Source organism: Hyla sarda, chromosome 2 (assembly GCF_029499605.1).
Source record: "Hyla sarda isolate aHylSar1 chromosome 2, aHylSar1.hap1, whole genome shotgun sequence".
NCBI classification, from domain to species: Eukaryota; Metazoa; Chordata; class Amphibia; order Anura; family Hylidae; genus Hyla; species Hyla sarda.
The window spans coordinates 99,910,847-99,922,981 of record NC_079190.1 but is presented as its reverse complement, the minus strand read 5'-3'; positions in this window follow the sequence as shown (position 1 = coordinate 99,922,981).

Here is a 12,135-nt window from a genome sequence, read left to right as displayed (position 1 = left end):
TAATTATGGGCATACTGGCCCTTTAAATTTCAGAGCTCTGGCGCGCGCACCCTAGGAGACAGGGGCACGCGTGCCAGAGCTGAGAGGCAGTGGAGGAGGCAGCAGAAGACCGTGGTAAGTGACGGGCTGGGATTCGCATGCGGGCGCGTCCAGCATTGCGAATCCCAGCCCCGCCGACAGCAGGAGAGACAATGCGCTCACAGCCAGCACATGCGGCTGGAGCGCAATGTGGAAGAATTAGAAGAATGCACATAATACATTATCAAAGGAAAAAAAATTCTACTAACCTCCAGCGCTCCCGCTGTGCCCTGTTCCGGTCCCGGAGTGCAATACTCTTCATGAGCTGCAGCATGTTTTTGGCCTGGAGTGACATCTTGGCCCAGTGTGTCATACTTCTGCTAAGCCAACCACTGACTGTAATGATGTCCCACTTCGGCCAGCTAAGCAGCAGCATGACACACTGGGGCCCAATGTCACTCCGGGCCCAAGTGTCACACTGCAGCTCAGGAAAAGGATTGCACCCTGGGACTGGAGAAGGGCATGCAGGGAGCGCTGAAGGTGAGCCCTCATACATCCCTGTATATGGAAAAATAGAATAGTTATAGGGATCAGAAGAGGACAATATTAGGCATACTGATTTTTATACAAAAAGTTATAATTTTTATACGTAGTATAATATAACAAAACCTATACAAATTGTGTATCGTTGTAATCATATGGACCTATAGAATAAAGATAGTGTTATATTTTTTTACTGAAAAGTGTAGTGTGTAGAAAAGAAAGTTCCCACAACTTACAAAATGGCTTTTTGCAATTTTTTTTCCCCCTCCAAATAATTTTACTTTTCACTGTAGATTTTGTGGTATAATGAGTGATTTCATTACAAAGTACAATTGGTGGTCAGCATCTAAAACAACATATGACACTCACCTGCCACACCTTCCTTGGTGCCCTGGTATCTCCTCTCCAGTCCTATTCTATGGATAAGGAATACATTTTCCTAACCCGAAATACCCCTTTCGGTATTCAGTATGTTCAGATGAGCGGATCCACAGTATATATTACACTGCGGATCTGCCGCTGAATGACCGCTACAGGATGCCTTTAGATATGCCTGCTCGGAGCGGCAATACACCACTATGAGCAGACACACTGCTATGTATGAATCGCCACGCACATGTGCAGTATACTCGCACATTGTGGCTACCCTCAGCGTAGCTTACGGAGCAGGGGGAGTGGCCACGATGAGTGTGAGTACACCGCGCATGCGCAGCGACCCGCACATCGCAGCAGTGTGTCTGCTCGTAGCAGCGTAGTGCTGCTCCGAGCAGGCACATCTAAAGGCACCCTGTAGGGTCAGGCCGGTGGGGGGGATTACCTGTATGGTGGTTGGCCCTGACAGCAGTGGCAGGTGTTTTCAACATGAGGCCTGTCGCCTTGCGCTGTGACATTCAGCAGCAGTGACAGCTCAGATGGGGCCAGGGCTGGATGAGGCTCTGAGGAGGGCGCTTGCGCATCTGTCGCACGCTCCTCTATGCCGGGAACACGTCATCACTGACGTGATGTCCCACTCTACTCCCAGGCGGCCACTGCGGTACTCTTAAAGGGCCGCACGCCATCTGGGAGGTAAGCAAATCTGCGCCTCCGCTCCTTTACAGAGGCGCAGTTGCGCCTGAGGCGACCCGGCCCGCACACTGCAGCGGCCGCCTGGGTCCTGGGGGAAAAAAAAAGGGGGGCAGTACATCTGCACCCCCTTTACAGAGGCCGTAGCGGCCCCTGAGGCGAAGGCCTCAGTTGCCTCATGGCAGCTACGGCTCTGTGTTGAGTACATGTGTCTATGAAAAACTGATAATTGGTTCCAGGCAGACCATTGTGTGTTGATTGTGTGTGGGTCCATATGATTAAATTGATATACAACTTAAATAGGTTTGATTTTATTTACTTTTGTTAAATAAATTATAACAGTTTGCACGAAAATTTGTAAGTTAAAAAATGTCCTTTTCTGACCCCTAACACTTTATTTTTTTTCCATATACAGGGATGGGTGAGGGTTCATTTTTTGTGCCGTGGTCTGTAGTTTTTATCAGTACCATTTTTGTTTTGGTGGGACTTTTTGATTGCGTACTGTAAAATTTTTTATAAAAAGCAAAGTGACCAAAAATACGCAATTTTGGACTTTGGTATTTTTTTATGCATATGCCATTGACTGTGTGGTTTAATTAACGTTTTATTTTAATAGTTCGGACATTTGCACACGCGGCGATACCACATATGTTTATTTTTATAATGTTTACATATTTTTATATGGAATTTGGGAAAAGGATTGTGTTATTTTAAACTTTTATTAAACTTTTATTTTTAAACTTTATTTTAGGAGGAATCATTATGTTCTTCATACAGATCAACAGAGTTCCATAGAACTCCATTGACCTGTGTGCTTGGTGCTCATTTGGCTGAGCCTGGTCCAGCCAGGCTCACTCAAATGAAGAGCCACGGACCGGACTAATGGAGAGGTAAGCCCTCCACAGTGGAGCGCCCACCCCCCCACACGATCGAACCCACTGGACCACCAGGGAGTGTTTTAAGGTCCCTTTAGATGTTGTTAGATAGCTGTTTAAGCAATGGCCCCGGCACACAGCAGCATCGTATGTTGATGCTACCTTCAACATACAATGGGCTCTGAGAGGCCATCGTATGTTGAAACTATCGAATGTCGGGGCCATTGTATGTCAGTGGACCACTGTATTAAAAAGGTGTATAACTTTTCATGTATACATTGGTTGTATGTCATTTATATGCAAATGGAAAACTTCTTAAAAGGTTGGTGTCACGCAGCAATTTCTGGGGGGAAATTATGCATTTGTTTGTGGTAGTTTTTTTGTTCCTTTTTTTAACTAATGCTTTTTGGTTAAAAAAAAAGTGCAAAAAAACCTGGAGTGGCAGTTTTTAAAAAATACAGTGATACCAACCTAAAAAGATTATATGAGGTTATGAAACAGGTCTGTTGTCTTCTAGAAACAACACCACTCTTGTTCATAAGCTGTGTCTGATATTCTATCTTAGCTCCAAACCGCTGACCTAGGAGAACCGCAATGGAGCCCGGGTTATACATTAAAATACAGTCCTATTACAGCCAAATGAAACGGGTCCTAATCTCACGGAATACAATAAAACATAGAACATTATATTTTATCAGCTACAAATGTTAGTGCAAAGGTTGTGTATACTTGGTCCCCTTAGGGGTAAGAGCTCTAGTTATAAAACTGTAGCTATTGAGTTTGAAATCCCAGATGATCGAGGAACGGTCTCCGTAAGTAACAAAGGTCTGGTGTGTCACATGTAATAAAAGGAAATTACTGTACTTGTCTATCATGGTCTCAAGATCACATGGCGAGTTAAAAATCATGATCTTGTTTTCTGTTCTCCATTTTCTGTTCTTGGTGTATCTGGATCTATACAAAAAGGGGGGGGATTTATCATTCTTTTTATCCTTCCTGGTGTTTAAGGCTGCAGAATTTTTGTGCAATAGGTGAAAAAGTCACAACATTTTTTTGCCATTGGTATATTTTTTTTTTTAGCATTTAAACCATTCACCATGCTGTTTTCTAATATTTTATTTTTATAGTTCAGAAGGGGCTTATTAGGGAAGGGGCTTATTCACATTTATTCACACTTTTTATTTTACTAACTATTATTTAGTTCCCATAGGGGACTATTACATGTAAACTTTCAATTGCAAACAGTGCTATGCAATAGCATAGCAATGATCAGTGTTATCAGTGCTTTATTCAGGATGCCAGGGCTGCCTGTATACTTGGAGTGCCAATCCGACAGTACAAATTTCCCCCCTCCAGAAAAATTGGGGCGACCGTGGCTCACAGTAAGGAGATGGATTTTATTGATGCAACATAAATGTTTTGAACCCGCACCGGACTCTTCATCAGGCATAACACAAGGAAGAATGCACAAACACAGTTTAAAAGACCCAGGGTCAAACTTTATCTGGGTCACAGTAAAAAAGTACAAAGTATTTAGAACCATGCATAATATAGATAATATAAAACTAAATTGCTTTTGAAGTTAAAAACTAATACATAATTAGAATACATAGTTAAAAAACCCAGTGGTGCTGTATAATATACATTTTCGGCAGCGCTGAGGTCTCATTGTTCACTGCCCACAGTTTACAACGAGACATGAATGAAATCCAAAAGCCTCATTTTGGATTTCATTCATGTCTCGTTAGATGTGGGGATAGCAGTGCTATCTGAAAAATGCCGGGATGAAGAGGCGTAATCCGCTTGAACGTATGACAATACAAGTGTGGTATTGTACAAAGATTTCTTTATTGAGCCAGTATCAGATGCGTTTTGGGATTGCACATACCTTTCTCAATGAAAAAATGGCTTTCCCGAAACGTGTCCGATACTGGCTCAATAAAGAAATCTTTGTACAATACCACACTTGTATTGCCATACATTCAAGTGGATTGCGCCTCTTCATCCCAGCATTTTTCAGATAGCACTGCTATCCCCACATCTATCTACCACAATCAGCTGGATCATCCAGGACCTGATCCCTGGGTGGCTGCACCGCAAATCCTACACAAGGCTCTGCAAAGTGCCAACACAACCGGAGAGGTGAGTAAATATGTCACCACCTTGCAAATTCACACTTTATCAGACGTACTGTGCCATGGGAGGCTCTGCCTTTTTTTCTTCATAGTACTGCATTCATGTCTCGTTGTAAACTGTGGGCAGTGAACAATGAGACCTCAGCGCTGCCGAAAATTGATATTATACAGCACCACTGGGTTTTTTAACTATGTATTCCAATTATGAATTAGTTTTTAACTTCAAAGCAATTTTGTTTTATATTATCTATATTATGCATGGTTCTAAATATTTTGTACTTTTTTACTGTGACCCGGTTGAAGTTTGACCCTGGGTCTTTTAAACTTTGTTCGTGCATCCTTGTGTTATGCCTGATGAAGAGTCCGGTGCGGGCTCGAAACTTTTCTATGGCATCAATAAAATCCATCTCCTTACTTTGAGCCACGGTCGCCACAATTTTTCTGGAGGGGGATGCGCCAGTCAGGAAGTCCTCTCTTTTTCATCGGAATTTTCCACGACTTCAATCCAACAGTACGAAGCAGGGTAAGGGACCTCCGACCATTGTCTCAGCTGATCGTAACTCTGCAATTGCACTGCTGAGATCCTGATCAGCTTCCCTGAAGGTTTGATAACTGTATTTTACCAAATTTAGATCTTGCAATCAATTTTTGATCTCAGTGGCAGAATCTATAGGGTTAATGCCAGGCATCGATGTGATTGCTGATGCCTGGTATTTGCAGTGAGTACTGGCTGCTAATAGAAGCCATTTTTCGACGGCTTTGAAGCAAGCTTAACTCCTCAGCTCACTTCAAAGTCCACTAGTAGGCGCAGGGAGCACATGTACGCCCTGGGTCCTCTAGGGGTTCAAATTGTCTCCAAATGTGTGCACAAACCCTCACATTTTTGTGCAATCTCCCACCAGCCCCCACCACACTTAGAAACTTGTCTACATTCAAGATATTGATATATATGAAGGGCCCAAGGTGAAGAGAAGATAGGAGAACAAAACATCCTCAATACTGAATCCATAGTACCTAATGTAAAGAGAAGGTAAGAGAACAAGACAACCTCAATACTGAATATATAGTACCCAGTGTAAATAGAAAGTAGGAGTGCAAGACAACCTCAATACTGAATATATAGTACACAGTGTAAATAGAAGGTAGGAGCGCAAGACATCCTCAATACTGAATATATAGTACCCAATGTAAATAGAAGGTAGGAGCGCAAGACATCCTCAATACTGAATATATAGTACCCAGTGTAAATAGAAGGTAGGAGCGCAAGACAACCTCAATACTGAATATATAGTACCCAGTGTAAATAGAAGGTAGGAGCGCAAGACATCCTCAATACTGAATATATAGTACCCAGTGTAAATAGAAGGTAGGAGCGCAAGACATCCTCAATACTGAATATATAGTACCCAATGTAAAGAGAAGGTAGGAGCACAAGACATTCTCAATACTATTTTATATATATATATATATATATATAAAAAACTCAATATGTATATGTTAAACGGCTAAAGATATTAACATGAAACTTGGCACACATGTTACTTATATGTCAACAACAAACATAGGATAGGTGATTTAACCCTTACTCACCCCCATTTGCCAGGGTCAGGTTTTTGTTTAAAGTCCCATACAAGTCTATGGGAAATATATTTTACTGCTTAACTTCCAAACGGCTGGAGATATTTTGATAATACTTGGTCACATGTTACTTATATGTCCACTTAAAATATAGGATAGTTAATTTAACCCTTAACTACCCCCATTTGTGAGGGTCTGGGTTTTCGTTTAAAGTCCCATGCAAATCAATGGGAAATGTATGTTCCCACATAACTTCCGTAGATACCTGGTAAACATATTACGGGTCGGGATAGGAGGTCGAGATAGGAGGACAGGAAAGGAGGACGGGATAGGAGGACGGGATAGGAGGACGGGATAGGAGGATGGGATAGGAGGTCGGGATAGGAGGTCGGGATAGGAGGACGGGAAAGGAGGACGGGATAGGAGGTCGGGATAGGAGGATGGGATATGAGGATGGGATAGGAGGTCGGGATAGGAGGTAAGGTTAGGATGTCGAGATAGGAGGTCGAGATATGAGGACGGGAAAGGAGGACGGGATAGGAGGTCGGGATACGAGGACTGGATAGGAGGTCGGTATAGGAAGATGGGATAGGAGGTAGGGATATGAGGAAGGAATAGGAGGTCGGGATAGGAAGTCGGAATAGGAGGACGGGATAGGAGGACGGGATAGAAGGACGGGATAGGAGGTCGGGATAGGAGGTCGGGATATGAGGATGAGATATGGGGTTGGGATGTGACAACAATATATGAGGACGGGATATGAAGTCAAAAGCTTCCTCTGTTGATTTTCCTCCACAACAAGGACTAGGAAGGCAAAACTGGGCAACGCCGGGTACTCAGCTAGTATAAATATATATAGTACCCAATGTAAAGAGAAGGTAGGAGGCCAAGACATCCTCAATACTATGTACACACACACATATATATATATATATATAGTACCCAGTGTAAATAGAAGGTAGGAGCACAAGACAACCTCAATAATGAATGTATAGGGGGAGATTTATCAAAACCTGTGCAGAGGCAAAGTTGCCCATAGCAACCAATCAGCTCGCTTCTTACTTTCTTAACAAGGCATCTGAAAAATGTAAGAAGCGCGCTGATTGGTTGCTATGGGCAACTTTACCTCTGCACAGGTTTTGATAAATCTCCCCTTAGTACCCAATGTAAAAAGAAGGTAGGAGCACAAGACATCCTCAATACTATATATATATATATATATATATATATATATATAGGGCTCAGTGTAAAGAGAAGGTAGGAGCACAAGACAGCCTCAATACTGCATCTGTAATATGTTTTTGGAAACAGTTTCCATTATCTCTTGCCAGGTATCTCCTATAAAAATGTGTATAAATAGGATGGCCGTCATGTTGTGCTTTTAAAATGCTATTATACATTATGTAAATCAATTTCGCTTTTATATGTAATCGAAAAAGTAATAATATGGAATATATGGTCTATTTTCCAGGTATGACTGATATCAGCCTGCTCCAGAGACTGATCAACTTCTCACTTCTAAAAGTCCTAAACAATACAACCTTTATAAGCAACTAAGGGAATAGCACTCCCACTCTTACAGCCCCCAGTGCTGTATATCATATCAATTCTTAATATTGTATGTTTTTATAACCTCCGATTATTACTCTTCACCTCTATTCAGGGTCACAGTATGTATTACGGATATCAGCATATTATTAACCCCCTCTTCCTACAACTTTTTGACTACTGAAGTTTGTGTATTGTATATATTTGAACATATTGATACTAACCTTGTTTAATGTGTAATAAAAGACCTTGTCTTCTACAATGTAAACTTACTGCACATCACGGCACACGTTCTTAGTTTACCAACTTAGGTTCAAAACTGAATAGCTAGGGAAGGATAAGGATACTAGCTGGGCTTAATATGTGTAGGCAATGGTCCAGTGGAGAACGGGCAATTGTGTTCACATCACAACTTACAAATTCTTCATCTCAACACAATATATAACTGTGCACACCCGAAAAAAAAACAAATAATTATGAAGTTCAACAACAATGGCAATGAAAACAAGATAATTTATAATACAGTAAACATCTGAACACAAAAGATGCAAATTCTAAATCAAAACATAACCCAGTATGTATAAGTTACATGATGTGAACACTAGAAACATAGGACAAAATAGGGCTCAACTATAACAACATGAGAAGAAAAGTAAGAAAAAATGACCAAAAATCACAGTCAAAATTGTAAGGGATAAAAATATTAATCCAGTGACCTGGTATATTGTACCTCCGGCAAAGATATATTACAGCAGATTAAGAGCATTAAAGGAGGACCCCCATGATCTCCGTGCAGCACCTTCATTCTATGCGGGGCTGCATCTCCAATCTCAGAAAGCTCTTTGTTTCCGAGACTGGGGACGTGACGTAACACAATGCCCCCTCGTGGCATCACGCCTTGCCCAATTGTGATGTCACATCAAGCCCCCTCCATTCATGTCTATAGGAGGGGACGTGGCATCACAAGAGGGCATGGTGTTACGTCACGTCCCCAGTCCCGTAATCAAAGAGCTTTCTGAGACTGGAGACGCAGCCCTGCATTGAATGCGGATGCTGCTCTTTGGCCGGATAACTCCTTTAATGTTTCATCTACAATAATAGAGCAGAATATGGTTTCCTTTTGCATTCCATCCAAGTGTACTCACTTGTCGTAATCCTCCACTGCTACTGTTCTGCTGGTGTCTAGTCCCACCGTTCAGCCCTTCCTAGCAGCCAGTTTGAAAGTAAGTGCACACTCAATCGTTGATTAAGGGGGGTCATCTCTGCAGCCAGTGATTGGCTGATCAGGCATCTCAAATCAGAAAGCAGTACCACCAAGAAGACCAAAGTAAAACCATCATGATACCATAATGCAGACTTGGATTTCCATCATAGCTGCAGGCACCTGCACTGTTCAATCTGGATTCTTAGACAGTAGACCTTGTTTATTTTAAAGGGGTCCTCCAATGGAAAACAAATGTTTTCAATTCAACGGGTGCCAGGTAGTTAAACAGATTTGTAAAGTACTTCTATTGAAAAATCTTAATCCTTCCAGTACTTATCAGCTGCTGTAGACTACAAAGGAAGTTGTGTAGATATTTCCAGTCTGAAAACAGTGCTCTCTGCTGACACCTCTGTCCATGTCAGGAGATGTGCTAGGTAGAAACAAATGCCCATTGCAAACTTTTTCTGCTCTGGACAGTTCCTGGCACGGACAGATGTGGCAGCAGAGAGAACTGTTGTCAGAATGAAGAAAACTACTCAACTTCCTCTGGAGCATACAGCAGGTGATAAGTACTGATACTATTTTTAAATAGAAGTAATTTACAAATCTGTATAATTTTTTGGCACCAGTCTATTTGAAAACATTTCATTTTTTTAGCATGTAACAGCCAGGAGCAGCAGAACAATCAGTCTGACGTTTCTAGTTGGCTGTATATGTATCTACCTCTTTCTGAAACCAAGAAATTATGACAAGTGCCAATGTACCAAGCAGGTAATGCACCTGAGATCAAGGGCAAGGTCCATCAGTGAGAAATTAAGGCCAGCAGGGCCAACAGAAGCCACTGGGTACTGTAAAAATGTCTTGTGGCTCAGGCAGCATGGAAAATAATGACAGGCTCCCCCTAAGTACATCTTTATACTAATGTTAACATCGTTAAATGACTACAATTGCTGTTACTGTTATGGAGAAACAATGTGACTATCACTGTCATGTACAGTAAGCATGATCTTGTCTGGCAGTGTTTGGCTTGGTGCTACTCCTGGAATAAAGCCTTGACATAAAGAGGTATTCTGGGAATTATATTTATCTGTTGAGGGTGTAGGGGTTGTCCAGATCATGCTTTTTCTAAATATGTATTTTTACCTTATATTTTTTCTTTCCAGCCCATTGTTTCTAGTTCTTTAGACTGGAAGTTGTTTTTATTCTGCCTACCATATTACATCTGTCTCGCCTGTTTCCCATGTTTCTGTGCGGGTCGAGACACAGCGTCACTGCTTTTCTTTGGTCCGGGGGCTTGGCTTTTTGCTTTTTCCTGCGGGAATCCGGCCCCTTATCATGTTCTTGGTGCAGCACTGCGTGATTGTGTCATGGCATTTTTACCGTCACATGATTATTAAAAAAACAGCACCTGACGCAGGTAAGAGACAGAAACCAGGAAGAGAAAGGGGCAGAGGGACGTAAGAACGCAGAGTGAGAGGAACAAAAAGAAGTGGAATGATGGGAAATGTAGGAATAAAGATGTGTGGCACGTTAGGGGTGGGATAGCACTACAAGAGGTGTAACTAAGGAGGTGTGGGAAGGAGAGGATTGGCACCGGCATGCTGGGACCTGTAGTTTCAAAAAAAGGCATGCACACAATTATACTGGAACGGACTCCAAAGGGTGGAGAGACAGATATGTGTGAGGAAGCCAAGTCCCCCCCCCCCCCAACAAAACAAGGAATTCACTAAGGAAAGTCAAACCGGAAACAGCAAGGTCCGAAACACAAGCACCGGGAAAAAGAGCGTAAAAGCAACTGAGCCACTCAAAAAAGAAAAATGCAGCCTTCACAGACAAGTCCATTCCTGATTGGCAGGTAGGTACTAAAAACACTGTGAGAAATTAAGGCCAGCAGGGCCAACAGAAGCCACTGGGTACTGTGTTTTTAGTACCTACCTGCCAATCAGGAATGGAATGGTCTGTGAAGGCTGCATTTTTCTTTTTTGAGTGGCTCAGTTGCTTTTACTCTCTTTTTCCCGGTGCTTGTGTTTCGGATCTTGCTGTTTCCGGTTTGACTTTCCTTAGTGAATTTAGTGTTAGGCTGGATAACCCCTTTAACCTACAGATCTTGGTTGGTGCCATCAAACTTACCATGGATTGTAGAGTGAGATGGGCAACAGATATTTCTAGGACTTAAAACAGAAAAGGAGTATGTACAGTAATAACTATGTAGGTGTTCTTCCTAACTAGGCAATGTTGATTATGATAAAAACTCTCACCTTCACTGCCTCTATGGATATATATACTTGACTAGGGTACTGCTCAGTTCATTTCACCTGTGTGCTTTTTTCCAATCCCTCCCCCAATAATAAAACTAGTCACACAATTTAAAGTTAGACTTAATAGTGCTTAGCAGTTTTAACAATATGTGTTATAAAATGTCTTTATAACTAATAAGTTACAATACCAACATAGAATTAAACAGGGAGGTCTGGCAGGGCCAGTGTGTCTGTAAGTGTGTCTGTAACAGGATCTCACAGCCACACAATGTCAACTTTGTAGGTGACAAATATGTCTGTTATGGACAATAGATATAAAATGAAGATCATTCTTCTAAGATGGTGGTTACATCCTGTACTACGTCCTGTGTGACCACCCTGCTTGGCACATAAAATATGATGCAATGCTTACATAATGTAGTCTGCTAACCAATTAGAATGCTTACACAATGTGCTACGCCCTACTGAAAAAAGTATATTGTATGTACGCTATACAATAAACCGGAGAATTGCTTTGACCCAATGAGAGAGTCAGCGTATGTTTTCTCCGTGCACATATTACCTAATTTGGAGCAGGACATCAACCTAGAGCGGTCACTTGGAACGCATCCAAAACACCTCCATCCCCCCAACCCTTTAATAGCCTATTATTCCCCATGATATCCATGCCAGGCCACCATGTTCAATGTCAGCAACATAAGGACAACAGGAACATCATTGCTGGTTATGTATAGAGCAGCTGCCCGAGGTCTCTATCTCCATGTAGTGTCCCAACACCAGTTATCCATAGCAATCGGATCACTTCTTTCACTTTTGAAAAGGCCTCTGAAAAATAAGAGAAGCAATCTGGTTGCTATGGGCAAATGGTGAACTTTTCCTCTGCACAGGTTTTACTAAATCTCCCCCAATCTACC